This window comes from Rattus norvegicus (assembly GCF_036323735.1).
Source record: "Rattus norvegicus strain BN/NHsdMcwi chromosome Y unlocalized genomic scaffold, GRCr8 chrY_unlocalized_2, whole genome shotgun sequence".
Classification (NCBI taxonomy): Eukaryota; Metazoa; Chordata; class Mammalia; order Rodentia; family Muridae; genus Rattus; species Rattus norvegicus.
Window position 1 is genome coordinate 661,805 of NW_026947378.1, and position 16,136 is coordinate 677,940.

General features: G+C 36.7%; 1 long non-coding RNA gene across 1 annotated transcript; it reads left to right on the top strand.

Annotated features, from left to right (window-relative positions):
* The first annotated feature begins 1,176 nt into the window (after positions 1-1,176).
* LOC134484620 (uncharacterized) lies at positions 1,177-14,386 on the top strand. Its single transcript, XR_010062136.1, has 3 exons — positions 1,177-1,297; positions 9,312-9,492; positions 14,189-14,386. It is a non-coding gene; the product is annotated as an uncharacterized LOC134484620 (long non-coding RNA).
* The last annotated feature ends 1,750 nt before the right edge of the window (positions 14,387-16,136 follow it).

Here is a 16,136-nt window from a genome sequence, read left to right on the forward strand (position 1 = left end):
TTGGGAAGGGGTCCATTGTTTTTCTGAGAGCTCATCACATTTATTTTTGTTACCCCGTAGTAAAACATCCTAAGGAAGAAGAGAAAGACAAATTTTATATCCTCAGCTCAGTGTAAACTCCTCCATGCTTTGGATTCATAAAGTGCAGTTTGTGTCTGACACTGATATCTAGGAGAAAGAAGTGCTTCTAGTCGATGTTTGATCATCTTACTCTTTCCACTAGAATTACTCTGACTACCATTCCCTGACAGTGAATCATTAGATTCCTGAGTCAATGGGTGTGATTAGCAGGCAGTTCTCTTTTGTATTATTTCTTAATTTTTTAACATTTTTTTGCCCTTTTAGTTGGATATTTCTTTTTTTTTTCTTTTCTTTTATTCAGAGATGGGGACCAAACCCAGGGCTTTGCACTTGCTAGGCAAGTACTCTACCACTGAGCAAATCTCCAACCCCTAATTGAATATTTATATATTTTCATTTCAAATGTTATGTTTATATTCAGTTTCATTTCCACAAGATCCCTAAGCAGTCCCCCTCCTATGCCTCTATAACCACACTTATTACCCCTTGACTTTCCCATTTACTAGGAGTCAAACCTATGGATGACCAAGGGCTTCTCCTTCCTTTGGTGCCCTACAAGTCCTTGCTCTGCTACATATGCAGATGGAGACATAAGTGTGTCCATGTACAGTCTTTGAACATTAGTTTAGTACCAGGTTTGTTGGCATCTTTGTTCTTATTGAGTTGAAAGCCCCTTCAGCCCTTGTAATCCTTACTCAAAATCTACCAACAAGAGTTCCGTTTTCAGTTCACTGGTTTGCCACTGGCATTCACTTTTGTATTTGACATGCTCTAGCTGAGTCTCTCAGGAAGGATCTATATCTGGTTCCTGGAAGAATGCACTTATTACGTTCATCTATCTTATCTAGATTTGTTACTCTCTCTCTCTCTCTCTCTCTATATATATATATATATATATATATATACTGATATATACTGTATATATATATATATATATATATATATATATATATATATATTTGGTGGCTTCTATAAATATGACGTTAGGTGGAATATTACCATGGATACTGCACAATTAGCTCAAGAATGTAGAATCAACAAATGACAATGCCAAATAGACTCCCTCCTGTTCTTAAGAACCTATTAAATTTGACGTATACCTGGACCTCACTCATTCCTCTCCCTTCCCATCCTCCTGAATCTTATGTTTGGCCTAAAGAAAGAATCATGGTAAAACATCCAAAACCCTCAAGACTGGCCGAGGGAACACAGGAAGGTAGATATTAGAAACTGATATCTAATGGAACTACAATACTGTATTCTATAGTCTATGTTGTCCTTTGTGTTACTGATGTCTGGTAATTTTAGGAAAAAATAAGGATTTGGGAGTTTATGTTTTGAAAAGAGTACACAATATTTACACTGTTATATTCACTCTAAAAATGACCCCCTTTGTTACCAAAATCATTGGAAAAAATTGAATTGAAAAGAGGAATATTTAAGTTCACATACGGGAAAAAATATATAGAGTCCTATACCAAGGAATGTACAATAGGAAAACGTAATACAATTTTCATTCAATTAAAGGTCTGCAAAGAAAACCTGGTCTTTGGGAAACCGAGAAAACCTAACAAATTGAATTGTATCTCACAGGAATATACCTGGAAATAGAAATATCCAGAAGAATCTCCTCCACCTTATGTTCCCAGAACTTTTCTACCTATGCCAAGCCCCTGACAAAGTTTTTCCATTCAGAGCATGTAACCACTAATGAAGCAAAAATAAGTCTCTACCTTCAGAGAGTTGTAGTATGTATAGGTTTTCACTGTGTCACTGGAGACACTCCTGTAAAGGGCACCCTCGAATCTGGTTAATATAAGGGAAAGATGTTCCCCAGGTAGGCTATGGCAGTTCTCAGTGACATCATCATTACACCTTCCCTGAAAAATGTCTTGTATCCTGGAGAGCCATTGCTTCGGCTGTGATGTCAAAAGTGTTGTTGTGTCTGCAACTGCCTCATTGATATTCTTTCAGTATCTCTAAGGTTTACTAATTTGCTTCCAATTCAGAGTAAACAGCCATTTGGGAAAGAGAACAAAGAGCATGATGATATCAGACATGGGGAGAAGGAAAGTGGCTTTCTGTCTTGGTATAAGAAAAGGAAGAAATATGTCAACAATGGGAAAGCTCAGTCATTCCTGGGTAGGAGTTGAGTGGGATCGCTGAAGAGATAGCCTCGTCAGAGCCTTCCACATATGTTAATCAGGAACAGGAACCTCTCAGAAGCATCTGTAATTCCCTGCTTGTTATGGTTCCTGGTAGTCAGAGGGTTTATATCATTATTTTCTTTCTTCCAAAAGCCTGGTTTTGAGAAGGGCACAGTTGTTTTACTGAGAGCTCATGGCTTTTATTCCTTTTGGCTCATGTTTGTAAAGAATTTAGTTCTTGATAACTTGAACCCTTCAGGTCTGTAGGAAGGCACATCACTTTTGTCACAGTGTTAGAATCAGTTGCTCACCGTTACTATTAGTAATACTACTCGCTGGGGACAGCACACATGATAGTTTACCTTTGGCCAACACTTAGTTTCCAAACAACATCCTTCGTATTTTATCACTTACACAAACATGAAATCTTATTACTGTCTTCATATTCTTTGATTTTTATCACTATTCACTCCATCCATTATTACTATCTTTGTCTCAAGAGTTGTTTCTTGTTTATCGTACAACAGTGTGCATCTACCCTGAGCTTTTTCTAACCACAAGTCTGTGCAATGTGGTTTCCTTCTGTTCCCCTTTCTTCAAACCCTCCCCCTCCATAGTAAACAGTATGTTCAATGATGTTGCACCTTAATTGTTGGTTACTTCCTATCTTGTCTTTCTCCCCATGCTCATTCAGTTGAATCCATTACTCTTTGGACACATCTGTTGCTTAGGGAGCTCTTTCCCAGGGTGTCAATTTGCCTTATTCTTTCCCTTCATTTAGATCTCTGTTTAATGCTGTATTCTCAGTGAGGCATTCAGTGAGCACACTACATTATATGGTCTCCTCTCTATTTTTCTATCCCTTTAGCCATATTAGTTTTCTTCAGATGCTTGTGACATGACAGTGCATCACATACTCCTGTCTCTACTTGCCACTAATATGTAAGAAATAGTTGTACTTGGTCTCAAACACCTTTATTGCTGGACTTTTGTCTCTAATCACTAGAATACTACATGCAGCATAAGAGAAGTTTAACAATATTTGGAGAAGTCTGAATGGATTGAAGAGAAAACCAATTGAAATTAAGTGATGTACAGAACTTTATTATTTCTTGGATGCTTTTTCCTCAGAATTGCCTACTTTATATCACAAAGTTATAAACCTATTTGCAAGGCATTGCAGGAACTTTCCAATTGACTGTATGTTTTCATTGTATTATTAGAGTTTTGTAGCTAGAAAGACAGGTCAGCCATTACAACCAAAACTTCAAGGTCCTCCTTCCCACTAGTTGCTAAAAAGTATTATGCACACAAATCATACAATTTAATATTGCTGAGTTATGATAATTTTTAACCAGTTTCTGTGCATGTAGGGTAATTATAGTTTACGTGTCTAGGATACATGAAACGTCTACAGTACACACCACCAACCAGATTACCAAGCTGCCATGGAAAGAGCAGAACTCAGTCTGACTTTCAGTTCCAGGTCCACCATTTATGGGTTGTTTTGGTCCAATGGAAAATTCTTCTTTTCTACAGCAGTTTCCTCATCTATTCAATGAACTCAGTACCTTAAATATACAGGATTATTATAAATTTATCTTTATTTGTTCATCTATAAGTAACTTAGAACCTGAAGTTTTTGTATTATCCATAAATGTAAATGTGACCCCTGCACAGTTAGAATATCAGAGGAACAAGGCTGTTTTGAGGCTGGGTTTCTCTATTGTTTACCTCGGCTATGCCATTCAAGCTGGCCTATAGATGTCTATTATTCTCCTATCTCACCCTGCTATCCAGTGGATGGAGCACAAGGATTATAGATTCATGTTATAAAATCTTGCTTTTTATGTGGATTTCTTGCATTCAAACTCAGATCCTCACACTTGCACCTTAAGCTCTCTGCTCACTATGCTATTTCCCCAGTAAACCCGCAAGTCACCTTTATGTGACTTGAACACATAGGAACTGCCCTTGACCGCAATGAGTCTTTAGACAAAAAAAAAGGGTTTGGGCGTACAGAGGAAGGAGAGGGTTATGTAGTTCAGTAGCAAAATGATTGCCTGTCTCAAATGGACTCCTGAGTTCAGTCCCCAGTACTGAAAAACTAGGAGAAGTCAATCCTTAAGAGTTAAATAAGTCAGGAAAAAAGCAGATTTCTTTCTTTTCATGTGAATTAAAGGAAAGGGAGATTTTGGGTTTTTTTTTTATTTTTTTAACTTATTTGACAAGCTAAGTTTTTAGTAAACATAGACTGTATTACTCTGAGTTTATTTTTAATGCATGCAGTTTATATATCTAACATTGTGCATTACACTCTAACCTCAGAACCTTTTTTTGTTTGATTTTTGTGAGTATTGGTGAGGGGTAGGTTAAACAGATAAGGCCAGCTGTCTGTCTTTATTTAACTCCACTCAGGTACTGAGAAGATAGCACTGTTGAGAGTCAGAGAGAAACACAGCAGCGGTAAAGCAAGTACAAGCAAGATTCTTTTCATTTTGCATTCACATAAAAATTATGTGAAAAATTGCTATGGTCTCTCAAGGGAACATGTCCTAGTGTTCAATAATTTTCAATAAAAAATCTCATATCCCAGAGTTTTAATTTCATAAAAATATTTTTTTCTATACAGATTTTTGTTTTTCAGTTTTTCTTCTATTAACCTTTGCTCAATTTAAAATAATCAAATTATGCCAGATTTCACTTATGACTTAACAATTGCAGTAGACTTAAGTGTATAAAATAAGCACTTGTAAATTAATGGTAGGACTATTTTTTGTTGAAATCCTTTTTGAGAATAATTGGTAGTATATGTAAAATGTTAAAAAAATTTAATTATATTGTTTTTTATAAATGTACAACCTAAGAGGCTACAATACAAAGAAATATTTTTGTGCCAATGTGCCTACAACAGTAGCAGCCTCGAAGCCTCTCACATAGCCATATATTTTGAGTGTACAGGAGTTGTGTTGCTCTGTATAGTGGCACATCTTGGCAGTAATACTGGAAGTGAAAGGTAGGCATAGCACTTCAGAGTGTTGCTAGGCACTATTTACCAAAACGGAGGTAACCTATGTTTGTGGGTAGTAACCTATGAACCTCTCTAGGAATAGAGATAAGTGCATACACCTACGTATAAGCACTCAAGAACATTAGTAACTGTACTATGTTTATGTCCCCAAACTGGAACAATACAAAGTTCTATCAACAATGTAATAGATGTTTTGTTTTGTTTTGTTTTTTTTCCCAATGGGATGGTGTGGAGAAGAGAGAGGAATGAACTGAAGCCACATACAGGGACACAGATGAAAGTTTATAACTGAGGTTTATAGAACATGAAACTAACCATTTAAAAATAAACAAAAGAAGCCAAACTCCAAAAATACACTTATTTCATTTAGCTCACAAAAAGATTGACAATTCGTATTAGAAGACAGTGCTTACTTACCATGGCTGGAAAGGGATGTAAAGCGCAGGCACTGTTTTGTGATGAGTTTCAACAGTGATTTAGGACCCAAAACAACAAAAGAAAACATATCCACCAACTGGACTCAATGCAGCAAAGATTATAATGAAAAGATATAGAATAGGCTTCTGTTTGGGGCATTGTTTTTTTTTTTTTTTTTTTTTTTTTTGAGTTCACAGACACGTTCTGATTTGTAAATATTTTACATACAAGTCCAGAAGGCTCTGGAACCAGATTACTGAAATTAAATATTTGTGTCCTTAGATGACGTACTTGATTTAACTCTGTTTCTTCATTTAGCTCCTGTAAAATCATGTATGTTTTTACTGTGAAAATAAAATTATACACAGCAAGAAACATAAAACATCACTTAGCCCAAAAGATGCTAATGAATGTTAGTATCCTCTCACTAAGATTTTAAACTATGTGAGAGTTTAGAATAGAACAGTATGCAGCTTTTATTATATGGATCCATTATTCACAGAGGTGGTATTCTTATTCTTAGATAGAAACTCTATGAACTCAGCTTATTCCATAATTACTTGAGTTTATTTGCGGCCCTCTCACATCAGCCATCAGTCAAGACCGTCTCCCAGAGACACAATTACAACACATTCTCAATAGGGGTACCTCTTCCCAGGTCACTCTACGTTATGTCAAGTTGACCAGACAGAATTAGAAATTTTGGAATGTTGGAGCAAATCCGTGAGTGGCAAACAGTTAAAACAGTTAATCTTAAGATGGAATTTCAATGTCATCTTCAATATTTTATTACTTTCCCCCTTTGTAATTACTTTTTTTAGTGAAATGAAGTGTATAAAAGATGAACACTCCTTCTTTGTGTGTGTGTGTGTGTGTGTGTGTGTGTGTGTGTGTGTGTGTGTCAGATTCCTGTATACAGGTATACCCAGCATGTGTACATGAAAAAGCCCAAAAGAGGATAACAGATGTCTTTCTTATCCCTGCTTTATTCCCTTAGGCCAGGTTGCTCACTGAACTTGAGGCTGATTATTTTGCTAGGCTGCTGGTTAGTGAACTTTCCCGGCATGACTGGCTTCATGATACAGCACTAAATTATAAGTATCTATGACAAAGCCTGTTTTTATATGGTGCAAACTCACTTTGTCATGCTTGCTTAAGCTGTTTTTTGACCTCAGAATTAACTATTTTACAAGAAGATGTCAATATTGTTGCACAATCTACCTAAACCTTTTACTGTCTTAGAAGGGAGCACAGTCACAAATTTCTATTGCTCCAGCTGTCGACAACTACAGAACTTTTCTGTCTTTATGGATATACCTCCAGTAGATAGTCCATGTGATTGAAGTCTTGTGGCATTTTCACTTAGTGTGTTCTCAATATTCATTTACGTTGTGGCATCAATCCGTACTACGTTCCACATATCACTTTTTGTTTATCCATTCATCCATTCATAGACTCTTTGGGTCTTCTAAACTTAAAATTTTTCATTGTTTATATTATGATATTAGGACCTATGGGCATGTGCTTGCTATGGCTCACAAGTATTGATCAGAAAACACTGTACGGGTGACGTAGGTGAGTTGTTTCCCTCCTATTGGGGCGAGAAATGGAACCCAAGTAGGTGTGCAGGCTTGGGGCATGTTTTACTTTATAGGAAAGCATCTTATTTTCTTCTATAGAGGTTATACCACTTTCCATTACTACCAGTAATGTATGAGGGTGCTTTTACGTCCATCCAAGTGGATGTGAGGTATTGTCTTAGTTTTTAAGTTGCATTTTCCTAATAACTAATCATTTTAAGCATTTTTCTTTTAGACCAGTATGAGAACAGATGATATTTCTATTGACCAAGAGGAAACTGAGAACCAGAAATTCTAAATCAAATAATTTCTCCTACTAGGATTTGATATTTGTTTTATATATTTGATTTCAAAGCAACACTTTTTCTGACCTGTTATTTTTAAGTTACTAAATATTTTTTTTAAAAAATGATTATATAAATTAAGGAAGTATAATTTGGTTGAGATGAAATGAAAGAGCACAGTAGGTGCTGGGAAAAAACCCACTTTTTAAAAGGTAAGATGCATTAGGACTGTCAGTGGGAGTAGTGTAGCATAGGTTTGGGAAAAGTAATTTGGAGAGTAGATGTCTTTAAGAGCTTTAATTTGCAGAGCTAAAGTGTTTGAATATCAGAATTGTAGGAAGTGGAGATCAATAGTGTTCCCGAATGGTGTGAATGGGCATATAAGCAACATAGTACTTGAGAGCACCAGCTTCGTGCACAGTTATAAAAGTTGCAGCCAGGTGTGGAGGCAGAGGAAGATGCGTACCTTCAAGTACAAGGCCAGGCCAACCAAATGTTACATTTAGCTCAATAATCCAGAGCAAATTCCTCAACCTTTCTGTGCTCTTGTTTTCTCCATCAACATAGGCATAATAATTTAAATTCATGAAGCTATTATAATGATTTAAACTATTTTACATGTAAATGTACCAAGAACAAAGTAAACTCTTAATGTTTTAAACATTCCATAGATGTCAACTATTATTATGTGACATTTGCCTTGTGTTTTGTATCTTTTCATTTTACAACAAATCTGTGCAGTAGAAGTAAATGTAATTAGTGTAATGACAGAGACAGCAAAGTAGAAGAGGTTGTATCATATAGAAAGCTCCCATTGACTAAACTAGTCTTATACTAGGCATGGCACATATTTAATGCCAGGATACAGAAGGCAGAGGAAAGATGATCCCTGTGTTTGAAGCCAGTCTGGTCTACATAGCATGCTGCAGGATTGTCATGACTGCATGTCTCAAACAAAAACAAAGTCTGGTCTTACTGTTCAATGCCATTTAAACCTGCTGTTTTATACTTTAGAAAAAGAATGAAAATTAAAAAAAAACCATATAGAACAATGGAATAACATGATTAAAAAAGTTTGATAGAAATTAATCTAATGGCACTCTGCAGCATAAAGAGGTAGAAGAAATATGCCTAGATGCATATTTGTTGACTATTAAGATTATCTATATACAGATTGTCTTTGTAGAAATATTTTGTCCTAGGTCTGTGACTTAGAGAATTATGAGAAAAGATATTTAAAGGGAACATGGTAGATAACTAACCAATATATTTCTTTCAGTTGTTTATAAACTTGAAATAGATAGAACTGTGTGGTCCTTGATAAGAATCTACTGTGGTAGCTATCTTCTGATTGAATTCCTTTTTCTACTGAGCATCAACACAAATGGTTGGAGACAAGCTGGAGTAAATCATTTCCTCACCTTTTAACTTAATTCAAGAAACAATTTGTCTCATCATCATCCCTTTGAGGTAGTACAGCACAGAGTCTTGTGAACATGTCCTCACTAAAAGAATGGCCAGCTCACTGGGAGTCTCCTGAGTGTTCTCCGCTCTCACAGAGCGTCTGACTTACTGGGACTCCATAGATGTACTCCACTCTGAGTGACTGAATGCAAGGGTGTTCATGAATAACCTGATCAGTGCTCAAGTCAACCTCCCACTAGAGGATTATTGAACTGTGCATCATTTTTTATATATTTGTTTATTAAAGGCTATTCTGTGTAATGATAATGAGGAACTTTCTCTCTTTTGTCTTCCCTCTGCTTTACAGATTGCTGAATTCCTGGTGATATTATGGTTCCTGAGTCTTCTGCCGTGCTTCTTTGCTCCAATTGGTATCATCCCAATATATGTGTATTCACCTGCGCTTTATGGGTTTATGCACTTCTTTCTTATCAACCCCCCAAAAAACTTTCTACTATAAATCCAGATTTTGGTTGTTTAAACTTCTGGTAAGTCTAGAAGGCATGCACAATATTTTGAGCATAGTACATTAGCACTGACTTCCTCAAATTCCTCACTGGACTGTTGGATTGCATAGCCTTAGAGGCAGGATTCACATTGGGACAAGGGAATAGTGTCCAGATTCAGGAGTAAGTGCTTTTGTTGGATACCAGATATACTTGAACATTTATAACATGGAAGTCAGATAGTGAATTGATTGTATATATTATAATTAATTAACCAGTGTGGTAAAATATAGCACTTTTTTTTTCTAAAGAAAAGAGAGTCAGGCAGAGTGTTATTGTGTAATCCCTTACTTAGAATTTGAAGGTAGAAGGATCAGAAGTCCAAGGCTACTTTATACTGCATTTACCTCAGTATTCTCTTAGATTTCCTCTAACTATAAATCCCTATGAAGTGTTTATTTTTGTCTAAAACATATATGTGAGTGCCTACATATATGTATATGTATGGGTATCACATATGTGGTTGGTATTCATGAAAGCCTAATGAGTGTGTCTGATCCCTGAAGGTTGAGTTGTAGACAGTGGTGAACCAAGCATGGGTGATGGGAACTAAGCTCCTTTCTCCACAAAATCAGCAGTACATAACTATAGAGCCACCGATCTAGCATTTCTATAAACTTATTTCTAAATGACGGTTTTGGAAGATTCAGAAAGCTTACTGTGATGATGTTGCAATAGCAGGATGGTATAGATGTGTACTTTGTGAGCAGTGCCTCGGTGAGTCCTTTTTTTTTTTTTTGAGTAGGAAGCCATCATTTCATGCATAATTACTTTCTCTGATGAGTAGAATGATCCCTGTTGAATGGATGGGTATCTAGGTCTGAACTGTGTGATGATAAATTTAGACTGATTGGTTGAATAGGCTAGAGTGAGGTATAAAAAGGATTAACACACTAGTAAACGTCTTCTTTGAAGAAGTGATTTGTTGCTTTTATAATATCATTACTAAAACAGAAGTGTTATAGGGTATAGGTCATTTAAAATCAGTTCGACTATTTACTCAAACTTCATTTATAAAATTATTCCCTAAAATGTATGTCAGAGTATTAACTTAATGTTTTCACCATAGTTTTATTTATTGAAAATGTTTGTAAACTTTTGTCCTAAAATAAATATCTTATTTCCCTTTTTTCTCCATTATTTTTACTGAAAAATACTTGGTCTTAAAAATAAAGATTGCTCAACATTTATATTCATAGTTGTATCGGAATCTTTATAATTGACTTATGCTACCTTCTTTCCCCCCCAAAAAAATTAAGAAATTTAAGTACTATCTTTCTGCAAAGTTACTGTGTCAAATATAGTGCATTCTATTTATACTAAGGAAGTCTTTTGTCCTCTATCCTATCATTTTTTGCCCCAACTAGGAATCCAATTAGATAGCACAAAGTCCCAGACTTTCCAATAGTAACATTACCTCATTCTTCTAGTAAGCTAACTAAAGTTTTAAAATAGAGTCCTTAGTTATATCATTAGCGATCAATTTGTTTGGTTTTGTTTATTTTTGTTGCTGCTGCTGCTGTTGTTGTTATTTTTCAAGGCACGTATTTCAGTGTGGCCCTGTTTGTCTGAGATCAGGATCTACAGAACAGGCTAATCTTGAACTCACCCAGATCAGCTGCCTCTGACTCTAAAGGCATGTGCAATGAGTGCCTGGGCACAGATCAGGTTTTACCAATTTTTTTGTGTAAAATTGTGTGTGCATGGACATGAACTTAAGGGACCTGAAGAGTGTTCAGTGGTTATCAGCACAGGCTGAGGATCATGGAATCAAAATATATCTGCTCCAGAGACCAGTATCTCAAAACTTGTTATTATTGTTTCCATAGCTAATTCAAACCTTATCTGTTATAGATGATATTCAAGATTGATTCATATTATATAGTCATGTATCTCTCTGAAGAGAAATGTTTATAGAATAAAGAGAAAGAACCAACCACATCTGAGGGCAGGCCTGCCATAGTTTCCCTGGTTGAATGTGTCTACTAAATAAAAAAAGGATACATCCAGAGAGCTAGAAATTTAATCTCATTTTCAGAATTACGATAGTGTCAGAGGAATGCAATATTATCTATAAATTTTCTTCTGTATGATAAAGTAAAGGGAGACTAAGAGGATAAAGTTAAAAGCTATCTCTATCCATTCTCCTCTACGCAGGTACCACTGGGTCCACTGCACAACAAACAGTATCTGGTTCTCCTCTGCAATGACAGGAATTTTTTTTATAATTATAACAGGTTTAAAGAAAACCAGTCAAGGTGAATTTGTGTTAATGCGAATAACAAAGGACTAGCTTAGGAAATACTATGAGAAAGTTGACCGTGCTGTTACACACTATGATCCTGGCCTTACTGAGTAAAGGCAGGAGAATTTCAAGTTAGAGGCCAGCCTGGGGTACATAGTGCAGCCTGTCTCAACCTACTCCCCTTAAGAGAATTGTTATAAGAATTGAGCTATACCCATTTATAAACTCTAAGAGAATATATTGCATGAGTTAGTTGCTTAACAACACATTTATCATTATTTTCAGAATAGTGGTCAGAGGTGATTTTTGTGGAAATGTTAAGGCCAACACAGTCATTACCATTACATTAGTGAAATCAATATTATATAGTCTGTGGGTGCAGTCAAGTGGTAGAGTGCATGCCTCATATGCATAAGATCCTGGGCTTGAAACCCAATGCTCTAAGAGTGTCATTTAGGTTAGAGAATGCAACAGACCTCAGATGATCACACTCCCTGCCAGTTTTTCTCTCTCTGATTTTGTGAGACAGGGTTTTTCTGTGCAGCTGTCCTAGAACTCATATTGTAGACCAGGCTGGATAACAATTCAGAGATAAGCATGCCTCTTCTTCCCTCTTTTGAAATTAAAGGCATGAGCCACCACTGTCTGTCCCTTCCTGTCTTTTATAGGCAAAGAAGAGCTTTGTAGTCAGCCAAGTTTACCCTGTCCAACAAATGATTTGTAGTCCAACACCGGGTTACCTCTTGTGCTTACATCACTTATTTTTCTTACTCCATAGCACAGGCTAGCCTCAAACTTGTTGCACTGCTGCCTCAGCCTTTTAAGTGAAGGCCTACAGGAACGAACCACTATGGCTAGCGTATTCTCTCTCCACTTGGTTTCTGCTTTCCCCAACAACAAACACACACTCATCCACTGTTTACCTTCCAATTTTGCATTCAACTCCTTCCTACTTTACTGGGTTACACACCCTCGTTGTCTGGGCTTAGTGTACGTGTGTTATTTATTGGTTTCCTTTTTAACAGCAGTCATTCTGAATGGTCAGCCTTGCAGTAGAGAACTGATTCTATGTTTTCTCATTTTTTCCTTTCTTTTTCTCATTTTTGAGTATTTACTGCTGCCTTTCATAAGGTAGGCTTTGCCAATTTCTGGATGTCCGATCAGCTGAACAGCCTGTCAGTGATTCACATGGACCTGGAATATATGATCTACTTTTAAAATTTGAACTTAAATGGGATGAGAATAAGGGCCTGTTGCCAAATGATCCGCAAGATACAGTATGATTTTGTATTCACACTAGTGAATGCCAGCATAAACAAAGAACTGTTGGGAATGATAACTTCGACAGTTAATGTCATGATGAAAACTCATCCAATAGCATTACACAGAGAATTAAATGTGCTTGGCACCCTGTTAGCAATCTCCTTATCTGAAATCATTTATTTGGCATTTAAGTTGTGTTAGGATTTTAGTCAACCTCTTGCCAAAACATTTACAACTTACATTTAAAGAATTCTGCAGTTATATCTCAACGTTCATATGTGTTCGTAGCTGTATCACAACTGCTAGAGTGCCAGCAGCTAGTCCTCATAGAAATGCTCAGGATGCCATTGTAGGAGCCAGTGGTCCAAGTACTGATTGCTTAGAATCAGGTCGAATGCCTGAGAAAGAACATCCTGGTCAGTTCAGAAGTCTTGACCTTCTTCTGGCTCTTTACCCATGCTTAGGTGACACCAAGTTAATTTAGTTAGGAAGTTTGCATTAATTACAAAGATCTAAGTGTAGAGAGACCTAGCATGTACTCACAAAAGATAATGATAAATTGGGTATGGCAGGCCACCACTCACCTGCAATCCCAGCACTGAGGAGGCTGAACCGATAGGATTGCCAGTCATCCTGGGCTGCATAAATGAAATCCTGTCCCCAAAACAAAAACTACTGCAGAGCAGCAATAAAAAACAATAATGAGCCATAAGCATTCTATGATTATGAGGAGGCCATAGAGCGTGTGCTCTGGGTGTATGTTTATAGTAACTTGCCACTTACAAAGCTGTCTCAGTACCCGTAATATTTCTACATTTTCCTATGTTTAAAGTCATATAACAAAGCATGTGTTTTTCTTCCTTTTATTCATAGACTCTTTTCCTATAATTTTATTACACTTGAAAAAAGTACAAAATTGTTTGAGTTGGTTCTAGGATATTCAGAAATCACAAAAAGAATTGCCCAGTAGTCACCTCAGCTTCTCTCGTTTTCTCATCCACTAAAGAGGTTGTGCAAGTAGTGTCTGCATAGGAGAAAGTGACTGTGAACCCACGGGATAGGGTTTTATGGATATGCTGATGGGTAGTTGTACTGTGTGAATAAATGGTATGAACAGTTAATTTATTTGAATTGCGATATTGTTTTCGTTCTTCTTTGAAATATTCACAGAACCAGAATTTTGCAACAGAAATACATACAGAGTGCAAGCCACTGTTCAGTGCATTCCTGCTTGGCTTCGCTTCATCCAGTGCCTGTGCTGGTACCGTGACACAAGAAGAGCCTTTCCTCTTCCAGTAAATGCTGCCTGGCAAATACTCTACAACTTTCTTAACCCTGACATTTCCAGCCCTTTACAACACTCACAAAGGTAGGCTGAGGTCTCCCATCTGAGCCCTTACTACTCCATTCTGTTGCCCTGGACTCTGCCGTCGCTGCTGCTGGTTCTGCTGAGGCTTCAGAACCCGGACATCTCACTTTAGCCTTGAATATAGTTTTAATCTCATTTCAATTAACAGTTATTATCACTAAGATTTTCAGTCAATTGGTTAGAATTGTGATGCTGTTTCAATCCTGTCTGTTGCTCAGTGGCTTTAACCTATGGGTGCGTTGGGTTTTAATTTAGTGGTTTAGAGTGTTTTTTTTTCTGTTTGTTTTTGAGGATTTTTTGTTGTTTTTCCTTGGGGGGGTTGGGGAGGTTGAAATTTCCTTGTTTATTAGTGAAGTTAAGAAATGGTTAGGTGCACAAGAATCCCTCTTCCAACCAAGTATTTAATATTTAAGTATTTTCTTTGATGAACATGTAAGGATTGTTTACAGCCCATTTAACTGCAAATTGAGTTCTCTGATCGCTTCAGTTTCTCATTTCTATGGAATCCTGCTATGACTTGCTACTGATCTTCTGTTGGGAATAGAAAAAAAAAGTCTTTTAAGTTTAGAACCAAATGCAGACACTCAGTTTGAATTTTTACCATTTCCCATGAACTGTCAGTGATTTTCCATCCTTGCACTAAAATGTATTCCTTCTTTGTCTGCTGAGTAGAGAGTATCAGCCCACACCTTACAAAGTGCAAAGAGCTTTGACTAATGCATGTTAGTAAAGAGCTTTTTAAATACGCACGTAAATTGTTCTCAGTAAACTTTTCTGTGCGGCTCTATTGGGAGATATATTCAGAAGTACAAAACTACTGTTGCTGTAATATGTATCTGATGCCATGTCAGATGAGGTCACTGTTAGTTCCGTGATATTGGTGTCCCTGAACTTTCACAGTATGACATAGGGTCTGTGCTAGAATAGTAATGATAAATGTAGCCATTCTTGTTAAGTGTTAGAATTTAATTGAGTACCTCAGTGAAGGAAACACATCCACAGGAATTCCATAATTTTAGTTCTTGCTAAGGAATGCCAGTACTCAATACCAGTATGCACCTTGATTTATAGATTTGACAGTTGATTTGGAAAAAAAGATGTGATATGGCTTCTTTTACAAAATTATCAGAAACATCTGCCTCCTGTCTTAGATATAAATGAGTGCTGGGGTAGATTATACTAGTAATATATTTATTAGGAAGTTAAAATTGCTGGAATTTACTATTGACACAAAATACAGCACTTACCTCAGGAAATAAGGAATAGTTAATTCTTGAGGCAAACCTAAGTGCTAGTAGCCTGGGAGCACAGACTCAGGTTATAACCACTGGAGGTGATTACATAATATTTTATTTGATACAAAACAAAGAGAAACATAAATAAGTGCATTTATCACATTGATGATCACTGCCAATAAGCAGGCTACAGCAAAACAAGTGGAACTCTGTATAAATCTAGGATGTCTGATAACATGTTAACTTTCAGATTGGTAAAGGATGGTGCCCTGCTGAGCATACATTTTAGGGCTGTAGTGAATTTGGTCCCCAACACCCATGTAAAGGCTGTGAAAGGCAGCAAACACCTATAACTCGAGCTCTGGGGAGATAGACACTGTGACTTACTTGCCACTCCTATTATGGTATCATTGAGCTGCAGATTCAATCAGAGACCTTGTCAAAAAAAATAGGGTGGAGAATGCCTGGGAAGACACTGATACCAAGCTTCCCACACACAGAGAAAACATTTGAC